The sequence below is a fragment of the Triturus cristatus genome, chromosome 3_2 (genome assembly GCF_964204655.1).
Source record: "Triturus cristatus chromosome 3_2, aTriCri1.1, whole genome shotgun sequence".
Classification (NCBI taxonomy): domain Eukaryota; kingdom Metazoa; phylum Chordata; class Amphibia; order Caudata; family Salamandridae; genus Triturus; species Triturus cristatus.
In genome coordinates, this window is record NC_140584.1 from 139,075,295 (window position 1) to 139,094,733 (window position 19,439).

General features: G+C 43.5%; 1 protein-coding gene and 1 pseudogene across 1 annotated transcript in view; both read right to left on the reverse strand.

The window, feature by feature from the left end:
- The window catches only part of DRD2 (dopamine receptor D2), a 1,132,644-nt gene that overhangs the window by 951,337 nt on the left and 161,868 nt on the right, over positions 1-19,439 (reverse strand). The gene's annotated exons all lie outside the window — the stretch shown is intronic.
- Positions 7,515-8,368, reverse strand: LOC146856900 (PSME3-interacting protein pseudogene; annotated as a pseudogene).

The following is a 19,439-nucleotide window of genomic DNA, read 5'->3' on the forward strand; positions in this document are numbered from 1 at the left end:
ATTGCATCTAATAAGGCATGAATGAGGGGTCCGTGCTGAATGTGGGCACCGTGAGAAGTTAAATAACCTCTCTCTCGCCACAGCACGCCGAAGTCATGTACAACTCCGAATGCATAACGTGAATCAGTGTATATGTTGACTTTTTTATTTGTGGCTTGAATACAGGCTTGTGTCAGAGCGATGAGCTCTGCTGCTTGAGCGGACAAGGTATTTATACAATTTGTTTCAATAATTTCAGTGTCTGTTGTGACTGCATAAGCGGCCACTAACTCTCCTGTACCTGTTCTCATACATGAACCATCTACATACAACGTCAGGTCTGGATCTGACAGTGGAACGTCTGTTAAATCTTGTCTGGGTTTCGTCGTGATAGTGATAACTTCAATACAATCATGTGCAAGTGGATCTGTTCCATTTACAGGTAACAGTGTGGCAGGATTCAATGTACTACAACGTCTGATTTCTATATGTGGCTGAAACAATGTTAATTCGTAACCGGTGAGTCGTGCTATAGTCAAGTGTTGTGTTTGTGTGCGGTTCAAAAGAACCTCTACTGCATGTGGTACTTGTACTGTCAATGGATGTCCTAATACTATGGCATCGCTTTGTCTGATTGCTAAAGCTGTTGCTGCCACTGATTTTAGGCATGCAGGCAAAGCCTGAGCTACGGGATCTAATGTACTAGAAAAATAAGCACACGGTTTGTGTGATCCTTCTTGTTCCTGTGTGAGTACTGACAAGGCAGTACCTTCGCGTTCTGTAACAAAGAGTGTAAACTGTTTATTGTAACATGGTGTTGCTAGGACAGGTGCTTGACATAAAGCTTTCTTTAAACTTTCAAAAACGTGTGTATGTTCCTGAGTCCAAGGGAGGACAGTCAATGTGGCTGCCTCCTGTGTTGTCAATTGAATGAGTGGTTTTGCTAGAAATGCATACTGAGGGATCCACTGCCTACAATATGAAGTGAGGCCTATGAAAGCCCGCACCTCCTTTTGTGTCTTGGGTATCGGCATATTTGCAATTAGCTGGATGCGATCTGGTGTAAGCTGCCTTCCCTCCTTGGACAGCGAGTGACCAAGGTAAACAACTCGCTGGACACAGAATTGCAGCTTAGAAGGGGACACCTTGTGCCCCTTTTCGGCTAGAAATTGTAAAACTGTCAGTGATGCTTTCTCACATTCATGTTCGTTTCTAGCGGTGATCAGCAGATCATCGACATATTGAAGCAGGGCAGTGTTGACTGGCATGTGGATACTGTCGAGTTCTCGTTTCAGTGCTTGGCTATAGATGCTGGGGCTTTCTGTAAATCCTTGAGGTGCGCGTGTGAATTTAAAGCTACGTCCATTTAAACTAAATCCGAACAAGTATTGGCTTTCCGGATCTCTTGGGACGCTGAAAAAGGCATTCTTGAGATCAATTACAGTAAAGAATGTTGCTTCGGAATCAATAGCTGTCAGTAATGAAGAAATGTCTGGAACTACGGGGTATTGTGGCACAATACATTTATTTAATTCGCGCAGATCAATAACCAATTGATATACTGGCGGAGCCTTTGGATCTGTTCGTTTAAGAATCGGAATTATCGGTGAATTACATACATTGGAGTCGGTCTCCACAACCACTCCTTGGCCAATAAGCTCGTCAATGATTTGTAGTAAAGCCACTACAGCATCTGGTGGTAACTTGTATTGTCGCATTCGTGGTAGTACCACTCCTGCCTTTAATGTAACCCGATATGGTGTAATATTCATGCAACCCACATCAGTAGGGCCTTGTGCCCATAAATGTGTAGGTAAAGTCTGTAGTCGGGGATCCATGTCTCGAGACACATAGTGACCTTTGAAATCACATAAAAACAATCTTACTCCTTCCGGAGAACAACATATTATAGCTCCTAGAGCTTTCAGTGTTTTTATACCTAACAGGTTTTCTGGACATGATTTAGTAAGCAATAAATCTGTAGTTCGGGTTAAGGGTCCTATCGTAAGTGGAAGAGGCTGTGATACTTCATTAACAATAGGTTTTCCTGAAAAACCAAGGGAAATATTCTGTGAGCCTGAGAGGGGTGCCCCTGGAACTTCACTACGTTTTATAGTTGTTCGACTTGCCCCTGTATCAAGTAAAAATTTTCTATCTTGGCCTAATAGTTCACTATGTACAGAAGGTCCTTCTTGGTCTACAGGGACCTCGATAAGGGGTAAGTCAACTTCCCTCTCTAGGCTGGTTCATGCGTATCGTTGATAATCAGGATAGTCGTACTGTGCGGTCTGGTACAGTTGTCGTGTCGTGGTTTGTGTGGCAGCAACAGGCAGCGCTGGTGCGGCTGGCACAAACTGTATAGACTGTTGTGGAGCTGGCATGGACTGTGCATGCTGTGGTGCTCCTTGTTCATTCTGATCCTGTCTAGATGGCCGTGGTCTTTCTTGTGTTTTACCTGTGGCGATATTACGCTTCAAGACTGGGCAATCGTGTATGTAATGACCTGGTTGTTTACAATAGTTGCATGTCCCTTTTACAGGTCCTGCTGAATCACCGGACTGTGTCGTACCCCTTTTATGACCTTCAGCTGGAACTGTCTGGGAGACTAGCATTTTCATTTTTGTGTCTTTCATGCGTTTCTGTTCATGTTCTTGTTCCTCTCTAATTCTATTGTAATGGTACTGTAACATTTGTAACATTTGTGATGGGGTATTACCTTGCCAGGTACTCTCGAATTTTAATACTCTATTCTTCACCTGGGGCAAGGAATTTTCAACTAATTTTGTCACAAACAGATGTGGGTATGACTCGCTACTTGCTTTTATACCACTATTTATACCAAAACATTTTTCGAATCGGGCATAGAAATCACTAGTGTCTTCATCTTGCTTTTGTTTACAGGCTGAGATTGCACCCCAGTCTTCCTTTTTCGTGGTTAATAAACGTGGCAGTACCTGTACTAGTAAACCTGGTAGTGCTTTAGTTTTATCCCCAAGCCCCGAACCTGGACCTCGGGCCCTTTCTTCATTTTCTAATGCTGTCCAGTCTATCTTTTGGTCTCCTACCTCCCACTCTTTTTCCTTGAGTTTTTCATAAATGCCAGCAGGCATTAATACCTTTAATATTGTCATAATGTCGGGATAGGTATACTCTCCCATGAGTAACATGTCTTTAATTTCTCGGTGAAAACCCGCTGGGTCTTTATCATGACTGGGTACCACTTTCTTCATTTCTAACAATTCTATTTTCGATATGGGCGTATATACATATACACGTTTAAACTGATTGTCCTCGCCCTTTATTGGGTGTACTTCTCGTAAGGGATTCTGTCTGTCCATGTAATACGTCGTTCTTTCCTTGATGGGCAGTGAGACATGTTCTGGGCATACAAAGAGAATGTACTGCTTTCTTGATTCTAGTATTTCTCTAATTAACTTAGTACCTGAACCTCTCCATCTATTCGTGAGTAATTCAGTCAATATATCAGGTAACGGACCAGGGTCTGAATGTTGACTTTGATAAAGTATAAGAAGTTGTTGAATCATATAAATCCCAGCTAAACGCTGTTCATCTGGGGTGAGGTTCAAAAATGTGTGTGCTACTGTATCATCACCATATTTTCCGGGACTGTCAGCCCAATGAACGGCTGACCTGGCTAATTCTTGTTCATCCATAGAATCGAGTAAATGATAACCCCTTCGTTCTCGGAGTAATTTGTCAGCGGCTTGGAACGAATGCTCGGGGGACCTTATATTTATTATAGGTGTTTGGAAATTCCTGTTATTTTCTGGACATATCGGACGTATCGGGTCAGTAAAACATCTAGTACTATTACAAGATCTTCCTCTACCTACATAGGCTATGGTTTCTGACTGTCCTGTGGGCAGTCCTGATCCTTCCTCCTCGCTTTGTTCGAACTGATCTACCGTTAATCTCTCTTCGTGTAGGCGTTCTATTTCTTTACGGATCTTTCGACACATGGCTATTATACATTTTTGCTTATCATGTCTCCCTTCTGATATATTCTGGCTCCATCTGGTAAGAATTTGCATTGCTTCCGGGTCTACCCCCGGTCGGTCTTGATTTCTGATCACACAATTTATGAGGAAACGTAACAATTCCCCCTGTATCTCCACTTTCTGGTATTCCATAGCTCTGTTAATACATTCAGAATCTCGCCCTGTTTGGACAAAATGATATATATTATCTAGATGCACAGTCATTCCTGGTAACTTCCCTAAATACACCGCGGCTCGTCTGATACGTGATGATGCCATGATCATTTCGTCCTCTTTGCCGGGCACAGGGTCATATCTACAATCTACAAGAAGTTCCTTAAGCGTGCGGGCATTTATGAGTTTGGGGGTACGTGGATGTGCTGTTTCTTGAAAAGTAAGTTTATTTATTCTGGGTGGCGTAGAAAAAATGTTGGTAGCACCTCCAGTAGCCCCGTCTGGGGTATCGGGCGTGAAAGGATTCGTTGAACGCGATACAGCAACTATAGGTGTGGGCACAGCTGTAGAAGCAGCTGTAGGAACAGACGTGGAAACAGATGTGCTTGCCGGAACTGGTGTCAGGATTTGATGCTGTAGGGATACAGATACAGGGTCTTGGCGTTGAACCTCCCCGGCAGACGGTCTATGTGGGGCGGGGTTAGCATACTCGGGAGCTGCTTCATCTAAATATGAGGAAAGAAAAACATCTTCTGCTGTTCTAGGATGCCCCTTAGGATGCATTTTTATTGGGAACAATGGGGGTGGCAAGTCTTTTGGTATCCCCGGAGTAACCTTAGGTAATCCCTCGGCCAGAAGGGGATACATACCCTTCATAAGGGCATTTCTTTGTCTGTCTACTTGTTCTGATTTCACTCGTGTACCTTCTTCAATTAATAGATTTTCTCGGACTTTATCTGAATTTTCCTTACTCTTCTCTTCCTGTCTACGTGCTTTTTCTGTACGTCTATACGATTCTTTACGCCATAATTCAATGGCGTCTTCCTGTGATTGTCTAGCTTTCTTTTTCCATAATTCTTCCTCTACTTTCACGATGCAATCTGCATCCCAGGTCCCAGCTGCGGGCCACCTCTGACTTTCTGGTAATTCCTTAGTGTAGTCTACCCATAGATCAAGAAATAATATGGCGTCTAGGCCATGTTTATGATACATGAAGTACCCTGGAGTGTCCCTAGGAGGAATGGGAACAGCTTCTTCGAGTACCCCTTTTCTAGTTGTGATCTGTCTTAGTTTCGAAAAGAGCGGCATACTGAGAACTGATCTGATACTTGATCTTGAACAAACTTAATACAATAAACACAATGATGAACAGTCATTCACACCACAATATGCAGGACGTATTAACACATTTAACATTTAACGTTTAAATGAGCAACAATGATGATGACGATCTAAGAAAACTTTATCACAAGACATAATCCTCGGCATTTTAACTGAATTATTCTGAATTTATATACTAGATATACTGCTAAACAGTACAGATACACTGCTAAAACAGTGCAGACCGGATTTGTGTACCCAAACCCGTCTGGACCGGCACAACTTATGTGCACGCCAGAACGCCTCCCCAGTAATGGTACTCACCGGGTAGCTCGGAACGGAAGGCCTCGGAACGGAACTGAACTGGACTGGACCGGACTGGACTCGAAAACTTCGGACACTTCGGGACATCGGAAACTTAGTGGGCCTCTGTATACCTCGGATCTTGCTCTCTCAGCTAGGCTCTGGTCGGGATACTTCGCACTTCTCACCGCCTCGTCTGGGTGTTGATCGCAGCCTCAGTCGCCCCCGCTTGACCGGAGGGAGATACAGGAAATCCTGCTGGTACGCGTTGTTGTCCGTCCAGCTGTGGCAGGAGACCGGGCCTGCAACGCACCACCGGCGCGTGAGATGAGAAAGTGTCCCTATTCGGGCGCCATTCATGTGGTAAATAATTTAATTACCGGGACTTAATTTGATACAGAAACATAATAAATATAGCTCAGTAAATAAGAGGCAGAATCCGTGGTATTAGAGGTTCGGAATGGGCTTTATTCCAATGGACGATTCGAATCGTTGACTCCAGGTTCCATCACCACGGAGGTTCAGGAAGTGAAGTACATACTTTATTGATAAGTAAGTACTTTTATACAATAGGCATTACATTGAAGCAAATGCAAGAGGCGTAACAATTGATAGTGTAGATAAAACATACATGCGTAGCAAAAGTGGGCGTAACTGGGTGTGACTAAAGAACGTCATCAGGTGTGATGTCATAATAGGGTAGTTCCATGAAGGAATTTCGCAATGTCAGCAGAAATACTTGGCAGAAATGTGCGCAGCAGCATGACGTATGATTGACGTGCGACTAGGGGGTGAAGGGGACTTGACATTTAACTCTACATGTGGTGACAGATGTCTGGTGGGTCAAGTCAACCTTATCCCAAATCATATCTAACATCCTATGTTTAAAGAACTATGTTATCCAAAAGAGAGGTCTCTTAGAGTAGAATCTTATTCTATACTGACTATACTGACTGTTAGTGCGTGTACAAGCGTCTAAGTGTCTACACTAGATGCGAGGGCAGAAGTTTTCCATAATAATAAGGCTATGAATTACTTGCATAAAGACAGAGAAGCCGGGCCTTTGCTCGGTAGCTGGAAGACTGTTTACTTAAACTACTAGACAGGAATGCATTGCGCAGGGAGCGGAGCAGATAATTTCGAAGGTGAAATACAGTTTTTGGCAGGCAGCAAGCTGACGTCAGGCACCATGAGCCGCGCAGAGAATGAGGACAAAGTTCATGGATACAGATGCAGGCTCAGACTGGAGCTCTCAGAGGCAGAAGGCAGGGAAAGCTTGATGACAGAATCAGGGCCTACTCGCCTGAACTGTAAAATGGCATAAGTGAACCATATAAAGCCGGTGGCCTTTCGTACTTAGGGATGGAATATCCGGCCCATTCATGGCGGATCTGAAAGAGGACATGTTAACGGTGGACGCACATGTATTTGCGTCTTCATAACTGGAACTGGAGGGAACATACATGTACTTGTGATTTATACATGGAACCGTTGGGGTCCAAGATAGGGGACATAACTGATCAGAAAAATCCATATTTCCACAAATCGGTAGGAGAGTTGAAAGATGAACTGTGTATTGTCAAAACTGACATACTGGCCTTGAAAAAAGAAAAACAAGAGGCTCAAGACAAACTAGAACAACTTGAAAACAATTCTAGAAGAAGTAATCTCTGTATACTGAATGTCCCAAAGGGAAAAGAAGGAGAGGACTTAAAATCTTTCATGGTCATATCATTGAAAAAAAATGCTACAGATGGAGGAAACTGACCTCAACATTCTGACTGGCTATCCTCTGTTATTTCGACATCTAAGTTAGACCTGAGAAGATCTCAATCAAGGAGGAAAAAAACTCTCTGGGAGTTTTTATTAAAATGGCTACATATGGAGGAGGCCGGATATAGTTAGAGTCTCTACTATTTTATAAACATATTGCCCTATGAAAATTAGAATAGAAGCCTTTACTTTTAATAACAGCAATATAGGGTTAGCAGGGTCCTCCTTAACGGGCAACTCTTTTAATTTAGGGGGCTTCAAGAAAAGTGCTGGGGCGAAATATAGAAGAGACAACCTTTCCCATAGAGTTAATTGTGCCTTCGCCGTCTGAGCTGGATTCAGAGTCGCTGCTCCCCGAGTAGGCCCCGAGGCCAGGCAGGATACCAATGCACACGGAGGCGGAAGGGCAGTGCACTATCGAACCACGGGCCGAGCTGCTTCAGAGGGGAGTGCTAGAGGTGCTTCCTTTTTGCGTTTGATCGTGTTCGTGGTCTAACCTTAGCTTCTTTGAACTACTTGAGTTCTCTGTATTTTTGTGCTTGACTGCTCCAGCAAGAAGCTTAGCTTGAGAAAATTTGTTCTTGTTTTCAGCTACTTTTACAGATGGTTTCTTCTCTACTTCCTTCTTTGAATCTACATTTTCACCGGCTTTTGCAACAGCACTCCTGTATTCATTTAGCTCCTTCATATCTTCGTCCCTTCTATGTTTTTCAATTAGTTCTTGTTTTCTGGAAATTTCATCCAGGAAATTGGTCTCCTCTTCATCCAAGCCTCTTACCATATTTTTAAATTTAAATTGTTCTTCATATTCCTGTTGCTTTTTATCTTTCACCTCTTGTAGCTTTTCAAATAGTGACTGTGGATCATATACTTCTTCCGGACAATCTTCTGGGTCCTCTGGTTTTCGCACTTTCTCCCATTCTTCTTGCCTTCGCTTACGAATTTCTTCCACCTCTGCCTCTGATATGAACCTTTTGTTGATGATACTACTGCCTGGGTCTCCTTCCATTGTGAGATTCGCAGAGCTTCCTAGAATTCAGCCTAATGATTATACCTCTCTGGATCTCTCTGGACCGCGATGGGCCCTTTCCACTGCCATTTGGCCATCTAAGCAGTCGCCAGTAAATACCGGACCAAATAAGAGAGTGGACCTTACCACTTGGGGGTGGTATCATTCCACTGCATAGCTGTGCCTGCAGGGGAGAACATAACCCATGCTTAGTTGTCGAATATATCAAGCACAGGCGGTTGGTTTGGTTACCGTGGTCTGAGGTGAATGAGGACAATAAAAAATAAAAAAAACATTCATGCTCTCTACCAGCCTCCGTACCAGCCACTGTGTGACAGCTTAAGGGCATCCTTGAACTTGTCCATAGCTAGCCTTTATGTATATCCTTCTACAGCAAGGACCATTCCCACATTATACACCTCAGTACCTCTCCACCTTGCCCCACTTCAATTCTCCATGCATCACCACACACGTTGCGCCAACACCACAATCAGCTTCTTGGCCTCCTCTGTCAAGTTTTAACATAAAGGGTAGCCGATTTGCAAAGCAAGATAAATGTTGGAAGCTGGTCTTGTTTGTGTGCCAGTGTGAGCCCTTGTCTGTGCCACTGTGCAGCTGTTTTGCATGTTTATTTGTGTGTGTACATGCTCTACACAATTTTTTCATGTTTCCACCGAACACTCTAACACATTTTGGTTTCTGTAATACTGTTACAATAATATTCCACAGGCAATATACTGCTTTTTGTACAGCTCCTCATGACTGAAATGCTATTCCTGCAACACAAATATTCTCTATGCAATGCTTAAATAAATAAAAACAAAATGGCTTATTTACCAGACCCTTGCGGCACATTTCCATTGCCGGAGCATCACTTTTGTGATGCTACGGAGGAGCACAGTGCAGGACCATATCTACCAGGCCATGGAAAGCCACCCTGCGTGGCTTTTCATTGCCACATAGATATGGTGTGAGGCAACACAGCACAAGTCAATGCTACTCTCTCACCCACGTTCCTTTCACAAATTACCAGCCTAAAGTGCTCCATTGCTCCCTAGCTAGGATGGCGCTATAGATATATCAGTGCCAGTACCAATACCATTCGTCAACAGCACTTTCATTACCAATGCTATATCTATAGTCTCCATGAGTCCCTTCTCTCTAGTGTTTCTCCCCCATCATCAACATTCGTGCCTCTCTACCTCCCTCAGTACCAGCCACTGTGTGACAGCTTAAGGGCATCCTGCAACTCGTCCATAGCTAGCCTTTATGCATATCCTTCTCCAGCAAGGACCATTCCCAAATGAGTCACCTCAGTACCTCTCCACCTTGCCCCACTTCAATTCTCACCATGCCTACCCACCATGCAATGCTTGTTTCCCAGTGAAGCAAACTCACGCCATCACAAGAATGTGAATGCCCATCCCCCACACTGTCCCGACTGCCCTCTCCCGTTCCTAATGGTGTGGCATGGGAGGTTGAAGCGAAGTTTCCTGCATCCCATGGTACATTGATACACGATTACTGGAAAATGTAATGATGCACAAGTAGGCAAGAACTCCCACCTCTTCATCCTTAATTTCCTGTTCAAGGATGTCAGTCAAGCTGGAAATGCCGCAAGCAGGCTTTAACTTCCCATAGGACAGTGGATGCCAATGAGTGCAGCTCAGTCAGTTGTAGCTATTCATTGTGCAAAAGTAGGAAAATTGGGTAACACAGCTCACAACACAAAGTTTGGAATTTCCCAACTTTACACATATTGCGCAGGCACATAATTTGAAGCGGAAGAGGCAGAGCGCCAGCCGAGAGGCCAAAGTCACTCGTTGGTCAAAGCAGTCTCCCATTTTTTGTTTAATTAATAGCAACAATTGCCCCCACCTGTTCAAAGAGTCCCCAAATTAATGTATCTCCTAGATATGGGGGATTCAGGGCCCCTCATTACCTTCTACAGGGGGGACCTTATCATTTTGAGTTACATCACTGAATAGGAGCTATGCATGCTGCCTAACTTCGATTGTTAAAAATGTTGTGCATAGAGTTGTAAACTGTGATGCTACCAGAAATAACAACCATCCAACTTTATAAGTACTGCAGTTAAACTACAGACATGACTTCAGGCAGTACAATACCAGAATGATGGCTTGAACGAGTGTAGTTTCCTTGCATTCAGAGTTCATTTAGAGCGAGAAGCTGAGACATGAAGAACATGTAGACTGTGGGCGTCTGCAATGCAGGAATGGTGTGAGAGTCGGGGCACAAATGTTAATATAATTATGTTAGCATGGACTTGCTACTTAACTAACATGCATGACCTTTACAACCATTAAATGCCCTTGCATGCTGCTCGTGGTTAGAAGGTTTGGATTGAGGACATTCCAGTGGTTAACAGCTGCAGTGGATGTCGCTAACTGCTATTACACCGCCCAGCTGATCCAAGAACTCGTTAAAATGTCCATACAAAATGAACTCCTTTTTTTTTTACATATCTTGGACGTACTTTTCGACTGGTAATCATGAGACATATTTAAAGGTATGTTGATGTAAGTATTGCTTTATAACGCCGCTCATAATACAGACTTTCAGTGCCCAGGAAATGTGAGGATGTCAAAATGTCTGAAACGGAACTTCCTACGAGAAATGTCAATATTTTATAGGGTGAAGTTATGGTCCAGTTTTGTTGAACGTTGGACTGCCGCTCCTTTCATGATAGCCCCTATGATCTTGGGCAAGCAAATTCGCTTGATGCTTTGTTTAGCCCGTTGTATATTGTGACTGGTCAAAGGTTGGCATATAACACTTAAGCTGCATATAGGTATCAGTTTATACTTTTAAACAGAGGCCAAATAACGAATCGTTTGGCGACCTCTCATGGTTATCAATAGTTTTGGTCAGGTAAATACAATTTATCCATAGATTAATAGCGCTGTATACTTAAAGGAAACACATTTGGCACCAAGCCAAGGAAAGACGTGAAAACAGCATTGAATATAAAGATGTGCATGCATGCTTGCATTTACCAGCCACATTTTGCATTTAACTTTTGCATTTAACCCTCTAATGCACTCTTATGCTGTGCACTGAAAAGCTAACTATACCTGACGTGGAATTTCTGACAAAAACCAACATCAACAACTCTGGTGGGAGTGGTTAGGAATGAAACTACATAAAGATAAATACATAGAAGATGTATTCGACAGATCCACCAATCAATATGCATTTTTTTTCGTTCACCCCCTCAGATTGGCTTCACTTCAACACTATGAAGCATCAATAATGCATAATTCTTACACCTAGCTGCCCTTGAGCCTTATCCATGTGTTGGAAGTCGGAGCTAATTTGATCAAATGTATACCTACTGATATTTTCAATTGAAAGTACAAGTAAATAGACTCCCTCACACACTATCTCATTCGTTGCTAAATGTATTATCTCCATATTCAAAGAATGCAAGTTTGAAAAGAACTATAAAAGTGAAGAACAAGAGGGGCCTTGAATGGGGCTTCGCGTACACTTTCTCCGGTGGTCATTCATCCTCTATCTTTAATCTGAAAGCTCAATGTACTATTTATTCTAAGCCTGGCCTTTCCTCCAGCCTTTCCTTTTCTTTGAATAATAGTCATTTCTCAAGCTGGATACTTGACTACATCTCCCTACCATTCCCAGTATATTCATACTTTTACCCACCTTTTCATTGGTGTATCATTCTTGGCTTGCCTTTAAGCATATATAAGAGATGATTTATCTTTAGCCCTATTCACTTTTCACTAAACACCCTCTCCCTCTACAGCATAATTCTCACACTCACCTTCTCATACCTACTTCCACTTGATGAACACATATTTTCCTTATTGCTTTCCTCCCAGCAGACCAACAGCATTCCCTCTACTCACAATAGTGGTAATGCATCTCACAGCTATCCCCAAGATTACTGAGGGGTACCAAAAGCCTTTCCCTCTCAGCATTATCCAGTGAGTTCCTCACATCCTATGAGACCCATTCATTTTCAACTTAGGAGGTAGTTTTGTCACTGACATGCATCATTCCTCATCAACAATGTGGAAGCGACCTACAACAGTCCTGCTCAATGGTACTTAGTTTGTTAAATAATAAGTGCAGGAGCCTAAAGTCCTGTTCAGAAGCCCACAGTCAGCCCTCTGGTGAATCAGGGTGCGAAAACCAAAGCTTTATTCCAGCAACAAACACTTCCGGCACTTAAGAACTCACCAAACAAGAAGGACAATAATGGATAAAGGTTGCAGTTACCCTAGTAGGGAACTAGGAGTGTGTGGAAGATCCTACTGGGAACACCATATGGTTGTTAAAACTGCCCTCACCCACTAAATAGTGGCATGGTACATCATAGGGCCGCTGACACAACCTGGCACAGACCAACGCACCCTCTTTTTTCACCCTTTGTGTTTTTCTCTCTCTTGGTATGGATCAAAATTTGTTACCGAAAAATAAGTGTCGGTCCCCAAAAGTGAGTGAAGATGGGCCCCATCTGCATCCACCAGCTCAGATTAAGAACTACTGCACAATCAAACTCCTGATAATTTCACTTATGCTTTTATAATACAGCCTCTGCAAAACACATTCTTTGATTACTTTTTATTTCACCCCGCCCCTGATGAAGTTCTCAATGCTCCAACCCATACTCATGTCATAGTTCCTGAGCCTATCCTCACATCCATGTGTTTGAATCTGTCAATTTGTCTCTTGACGTAAAATAGAGCTCTCTCACAAAATGGAGACTCTACTCAAATATCAAATGTACGTTTTGAAATATAGCCATATTTTTCGCCCTACATCAGTTAAGAAATGCTTCTCTACCCACATCTTTCTCTTTTCTACCTTGGAGTTCAACCATCTCCTCAACATTTCCAAGCCCCATATTTTCCTAGACTTAATTTGACTCCTGGCCCATTTTCACTGGAAATGACCTACAATTTGACCTAAGAACAACCACCTTTAGTTCTGCCATCACCTCCCACGCCTTAGGACACACAACTGTATGAGTTCACCCAAAATGTTTGCATACGTTCCATTTTACTTTATTGCATTATAATTCTCTGGCCCTCATCCTTGCAGTAGGGTAGCTGTGAATCGTGTTCACATGTTACACTTATGAACTGAGTTCTGGTCCCAACGTGCATAACATTTCCTAGAAATTTTCCACTGAACAATCAAATGGAAGAGCTTACAGATAACTCATTCCAAGCACAAAGAAGGCTACTGTGTGTGTTTTATTAATGTGGTTCATTTGAAACAGAAACAAACCTAACCTGGCAGGTGAAAGACCATCTTGACAAAGCATACAGTACTTACAAGAACACTCGTGTTTTTGAGAGAGACAAGTCAATAACATGGTGAAAAAATAACATAAAAGATTGAGTCATACAATGTGGGAAGCGTGATGTGTTAAGACTTTGACACTCCAACGCATGAATGTCTCTTAGCTAGCACAGATGAATCAAGATGGTATTTCCTATTCCTTTTCAGAGGCAGTGCCCTCCATTCATGAACAAAATGAACACCATTCACAGGGAAAAGAAAGACGAAAAGCAGCATTGTGGTTCAAGTACCCCGTCAAGGCTCTGAAAGCATACTAGGGTAGCGTTACAGCGAAAGCAAAAAGAAATGGGAAATGCTTTCTAAAGAAAAGCCCATTCAGGGGGAAAAACACAATACTCCTTGCGTAAGAACATTTCACCTACAACCGCCAAGATTTGAATTCCAGAATAGCACACAGAAGATCTCTGCCTGGGACCTCTGAAGCTTTGTGACCTCATTCACTGAATGACTCCTGTAAAGCAAGTAAGTCACAGCTGGAAGATCATTGGAGCAGGATGGTGGCAAGTGAACATAGTGCCTTAAGGCTCGATCTGGGGTCATCAAGCCACCCAACAGTATGATCCATCACGGTTGTCAGGATAATATCCTTTAGGACTGCCCCTGAGGTAATGAATGTGAACGAAAAGTATTTGTATATGCAGAAGGTCAGGCTGAGGAATGAATAGACTGGACCACCACGTGGTGGTCAGATTGCCAGTTTCTGACATGCAAACCAAGACATTGCGGTAAGATGTAACACATTTTAAGGGCTTTGATTTCTGCAATAGGATGTGTGGTCATCTCAAACCATATATTCTGAAATGCTAATCTCCCTTGCATTCAATAATTCATAGTCTACCTCGCCTCCAATGGAGCCCTTCAGTTCTTCTCGATGTTGGTTAGAATCTTGACATGGCTGTTGCATATTCCAGCTTGAGGTCACCAGCATAAGACAGCATTAGACAGTGGAATGGGGCCTCTTGCCCATGGTCAGGTAACAAAAAACAGCCATAATTGATGGGCTGATGTGACCGCCAGCCAAAAGCCCCAGTGACACTGCCCCTTTTGCACTGTTGTGCGCTAGAACCCTGGTGCAGATTTACAAGCACCTTGCACCACTGGTGCGTACCTTTTATTGTGTCATACCGGTGGCGCATTGTTACTGCTCCATGTTTACAAGGATAGGAAAAGCCACCCTGTGTGACTTTTCCTGTCCTTGTAAATATGGCCCCTTTACACGCAGCACTTTGCGTGAAAGGGGTGTTCCGTGGGTGTTGCTTTGGTGTTCCCATACACCCATGGAACCAAACACATTTCCAGATCTAAGAGGAATCGTAAATCTGGAAATGCATGTGAATACTACACCTCCCCAGGGAAGGAGTAGGAAGATGCAACGAGGAGAAATTTATTAATTTCTTCTCGTTTTCATTTCCTCTTTCTATGCGTGCTGCATTCCACAGCACACATATAAAGAGGAAATCACCTCTAATGATTGTTTATGAACAGGAAGTGTTGCCGTCCTGCACATAAACAATCATTGAAACAATGACGTTTTTCAACTTCTATGTGTGCTAATGCAGCACACATAGAAGTTGAAAAACGGCATTTCAGATTGTTTTTGTGCAGGAAGGGAACCCTTCCTGAACAAAAAGAAGCTCCCCACGACGCAGGCATCCTTGCACCATGGTGCAAGGGGGCCTACGCCGGCACATGGCAGCAGTTTGTGCACCAGCGCAGGGGGAAGCACAGGAATGAGACATATTGTTGTAAATATGTCGCATCCCTGTGCTTTGAAAGTGACTCAGTGCGGTGCATCCATATGGCTTGCGTTCCGCACTGAGTCACTTTCATGTAAATCTGCCCCCCTGACTTTTACACTGGGGGGCAAGCAGTGGCTGAAGTGCTTGGAAAAAGGATCTCTGCATTCGACTTCCATAAAAGCCAAAATCTATATGTTTTCATAGTCTATGCAAGTAAAGTATGCAAAAAGAAAGAATAACAGTTTAGCCTTATGTACATCTTAGGTTGCCTATCAGGTGACAGCGGTTTACCTAGGAAAATATTCCATAATACAATATTACAGCATTTGGCAAACTGCGTATTGTTATATTTCCAAAGCTTGAAAGCTAAATTGTTCTCTTAATGTTCTACCAACTTTAGAACTGAATGACGTTTCAGGGCCAAGGCATGAATTTTTCACCTGATGCTCTTATTTCAGATTTTGACAACTTCTTCTGGTTGGCAAACTTAAGAAGAAAATACCGGGTTATCAAAAGCCAACTGGGCAAATTTCGCTCAATCGGGAATACTGACTGATATTTCCCGATCGAGATTTTGAATGTCCCACCTCCTGTTTCTATTGCAAACATCGCCAACGTCAAGTGGCCCACGAAGTAAAAAATGAAACTTAATGGCATTGTCAAAAGCTTAATTGGCACATTGTTTAAACTCTAGGAGAAGTGAACAGAAACTGAAAATCGAGTGGTGTTTCTCAGTCAAGGCAAGCAAATTCACGTTTCAACAAGAACTCGTACTTCCTAAAATCGTGTTTAATCTTTCTGTGCCCTGGTTAACCACATCTTCCCCCTGCCCGCTGTGTGCTGCCCTTTCGGAGAAGCGCGTGCTCGCAGATGTCAGCTGCTGATTAATGCACTTCCAGCTCCACTGAGTAAATGAGCCGATGTTAAACTCGTAATTAGCCTTATTTAAATAGAATGCCACTGATTTCAACTCAATGACAAAATGGGATGGTTAATGACCTGAGTTGAACTTGAGTGATTTTCTGCATTTGCTATAATTATTGCACCCCTCCTTCTTTCCAATAGGCCTTCCTGATTCTTTTAAAATCCAAGGTGGGGATTTGTTTGCTGGAAGCTGCAGTGATTGTTTTCCTAAGATGTGAAAGCCGTCCGCAACTAGTGTTGGGAGGAGAATAAAATGTGCTTTGTTGTGCAGGTTTGAAATATGTTGTTGTCATAAAATGTCAATGCTCCCATAACAGGCGAAATAAAGGAACAGGACCTCCTTTAATAGCAAACGATGGGGCATATCAACAACAACCGGCGATAATTATCGCTGAGCGCACTTAGCGCTCGGATAATTATCGCCGGCTAGCACCAATTTTTATCGCTGAGCTAGCGTGCTATTAGCAACGCTTATCTCATCAGCGATAAAAATCCTAGCGCTAACTGGCTAACGTGAGATTATCGCTGGAAACCCAGCGATAATCTCACGTTAGCTTGTTGATAGGGACTCACAAATTTAGCCATGATATCCTCCTTCCATAGGATATCATGGCTAAGTCAGTCCTGAAGCAGGTGTTAGGAAAGTAGCGATAACAGGTGTTATCGCTACTTTTCCTGACGCTATGCTTCATAGCGTGGGGCTTGATGATAGGAGAAATGTCGCTTAGTGACATTTCTCCTATCATGTCAGGTCAGGAACGCCCACTTTGCATCTCATTAGAGAGGCAAAGCTGGGCGTTAGAAATCCCCACGCTAAAGCAAGGTTTCACGCGTTAGCGTGACCTTGCTAATATAGCAATAAAATTATCGCCGCTTTTCGGCCGTAAACGGCTGCTAAAGCGGCGATCATTTTTTTTCGCCTCGTTGTAAATATGCCCCCAAATTTATTAATGCAATTACATACTGCATGTTGGAAATAACCATCTTTTGCATGATGTTCCCTCAGATTTTTGCCTTTTGTAGCAGGACCTGTTTTTGTTGGCATTAATACTCTGTGCACTTTATCCCTGCTAACCAGATATAACCTGCTTGCGCTCACACTCCCATCCTTAGAATTGGTGTCCATCTAATTAGCACACTTAATTACCTTACAAAATCCCTTTTATATGGTACTATATGTACTTCGAACAGTAAATGAAATGCTACAGTTGGGTTGTAATACTCATTGCGCCGCTCACTAAAGCAGCAATGAAAAACATGTCTCAGGCCTTCCATTGCAGCCTGTAGTGTAGTTTTAAGCTGCCAATTCCACCTGGCAAAATAATTCTGCTCCAGGCCTCAACCTTCCTATTCAATACATCACCCCTAAGGTAGACCCTAAATGGCCACATGGCAGGGTGCATGGTGTTTAAAAAACGGGACATGTGTTCTTAAGTTTTACATGCTCTGGCAATAAAAAGCCTCCAAAGTCATTTTTCACTGCAGCAAGGCTGGCTCTCCCATAAAAAAGCACCAGGTTACATTGTAACTTGTTATAATGCGCAACTTCAGCTTGGGACTAGCTAGAAACATGATTCAATGACTCACTGAATGGGAATTTAAAATCCAACCTAATGGTCAAGTTACATTTTAAATTTTGGAAATGCCACTTTTCGACATTTGAAATCCTCCTGCCTAGACCAAATGTGCCTTTCTGCCAGTGTCCATGGTCACCTGACTGTTAATGGTAATCCTGTGGTGTGATGTGAGAGCCAGTGGACTACGAGCCTAGGTGTGGAGATGTGAGGGTCTTCATGACATGATGGCCCTTGCCCTGATTACACTTCAAAGAGTAGCGGGGTGCTGCACCCAGCCTTTCCCATCTTAAGAAGAATCCTACCCTGTCACTGGCAGATGCAGCCCATACCTGTGCCTGTGCACACTTTGTTTTACTAGCCAGGCTGGAGCCAAACCAAGCGGAAGGGGAATAACTGACCAGAAACAGTTTTAGACTCAAACAAAGCAATGTCCACCGCCCACAGGCTGGAACTGGGCATAACATTGGCATCCACAGAACCTGAAATCAGAACACTCCAGCACCTGTGAAGACCCAGAAAAAGGAGTTCCCTGCTGTCTGAAATCCGAAGGAAGATTTTATGTGCTTGTCTGGAACCCAGTACCCCACAAATGGCTCCAAGGTTGACATCCTTTGTGAACTAAGACAATACAGCAAGCTCTCAGAGTCATTTCCTGCTTCCCAGCTGACCAGACCCAACTGAACTGTGGGTCTGAGTCCTGACCCACAGGTGCTGTACTCAAGGTCCTTCACTCTTGGCTCGAGTCAGAGTTGACTTCTCCCTGCTTAACTGAATATTTCATCAATCCGACGCAGAACAATGCAGAGCCCCGCAGATCTGGTCAGCTCATAACAGAATGTTACACTGGATCTGATGCAGAGGGGAAACAGTAGGAACACTGCAGCTTCAGCCACGTGTGTTCGGACATTGCAAGCATAACCATGGTTGCTTTAACCACGCACATGCCTTTAAGGCATATGCGCGGTCTAGTTGCTGGCTGGCTAACGGAAGCAGGAAGAGGAATGTTCAGGAGAGGACGTGGTGAGTTGAGTGGGGTTTTGGGATGGGTGGGAGTAGTTAGTATGGGTTGGTGGATAGTTTTCAGGGCTGGGGGGGTCGGGTAGTTTTCAGGCCTTGGGGAAGAAAAGGGGCTGTTTTCAGGCCGAGGCAGGGGGAAGTGGGGGTAGGTTTAATGGGGTGGGGTTGGTTTTATGGGGAGGGAGCTAGTTTTAGGGTTCAGGGTGGGGCGCTGGGTCGAAATAGTTTTTTGGGTCTAGGGGGTCAGGTTTTAAGAATCAGTATAGGGGTCGGGGTAGTTTATAGGGCTGGAGCGGGTAGATTAGACTCCAGGGGGGGGCCAATATTAGGGCCAGGGCAGAGGGGCAGGAGTGTGATCTGTACCACACATGTCCTTTTACCAATCATGACTTTACCATGAAATTGCATGGTAAAGGCATGCGCGGTAAAAGCATGCATGATAAAGAAGCGGTCGTGGTCAAGACCACGTGGTTCAGGCATGCGTTGTTGAGGC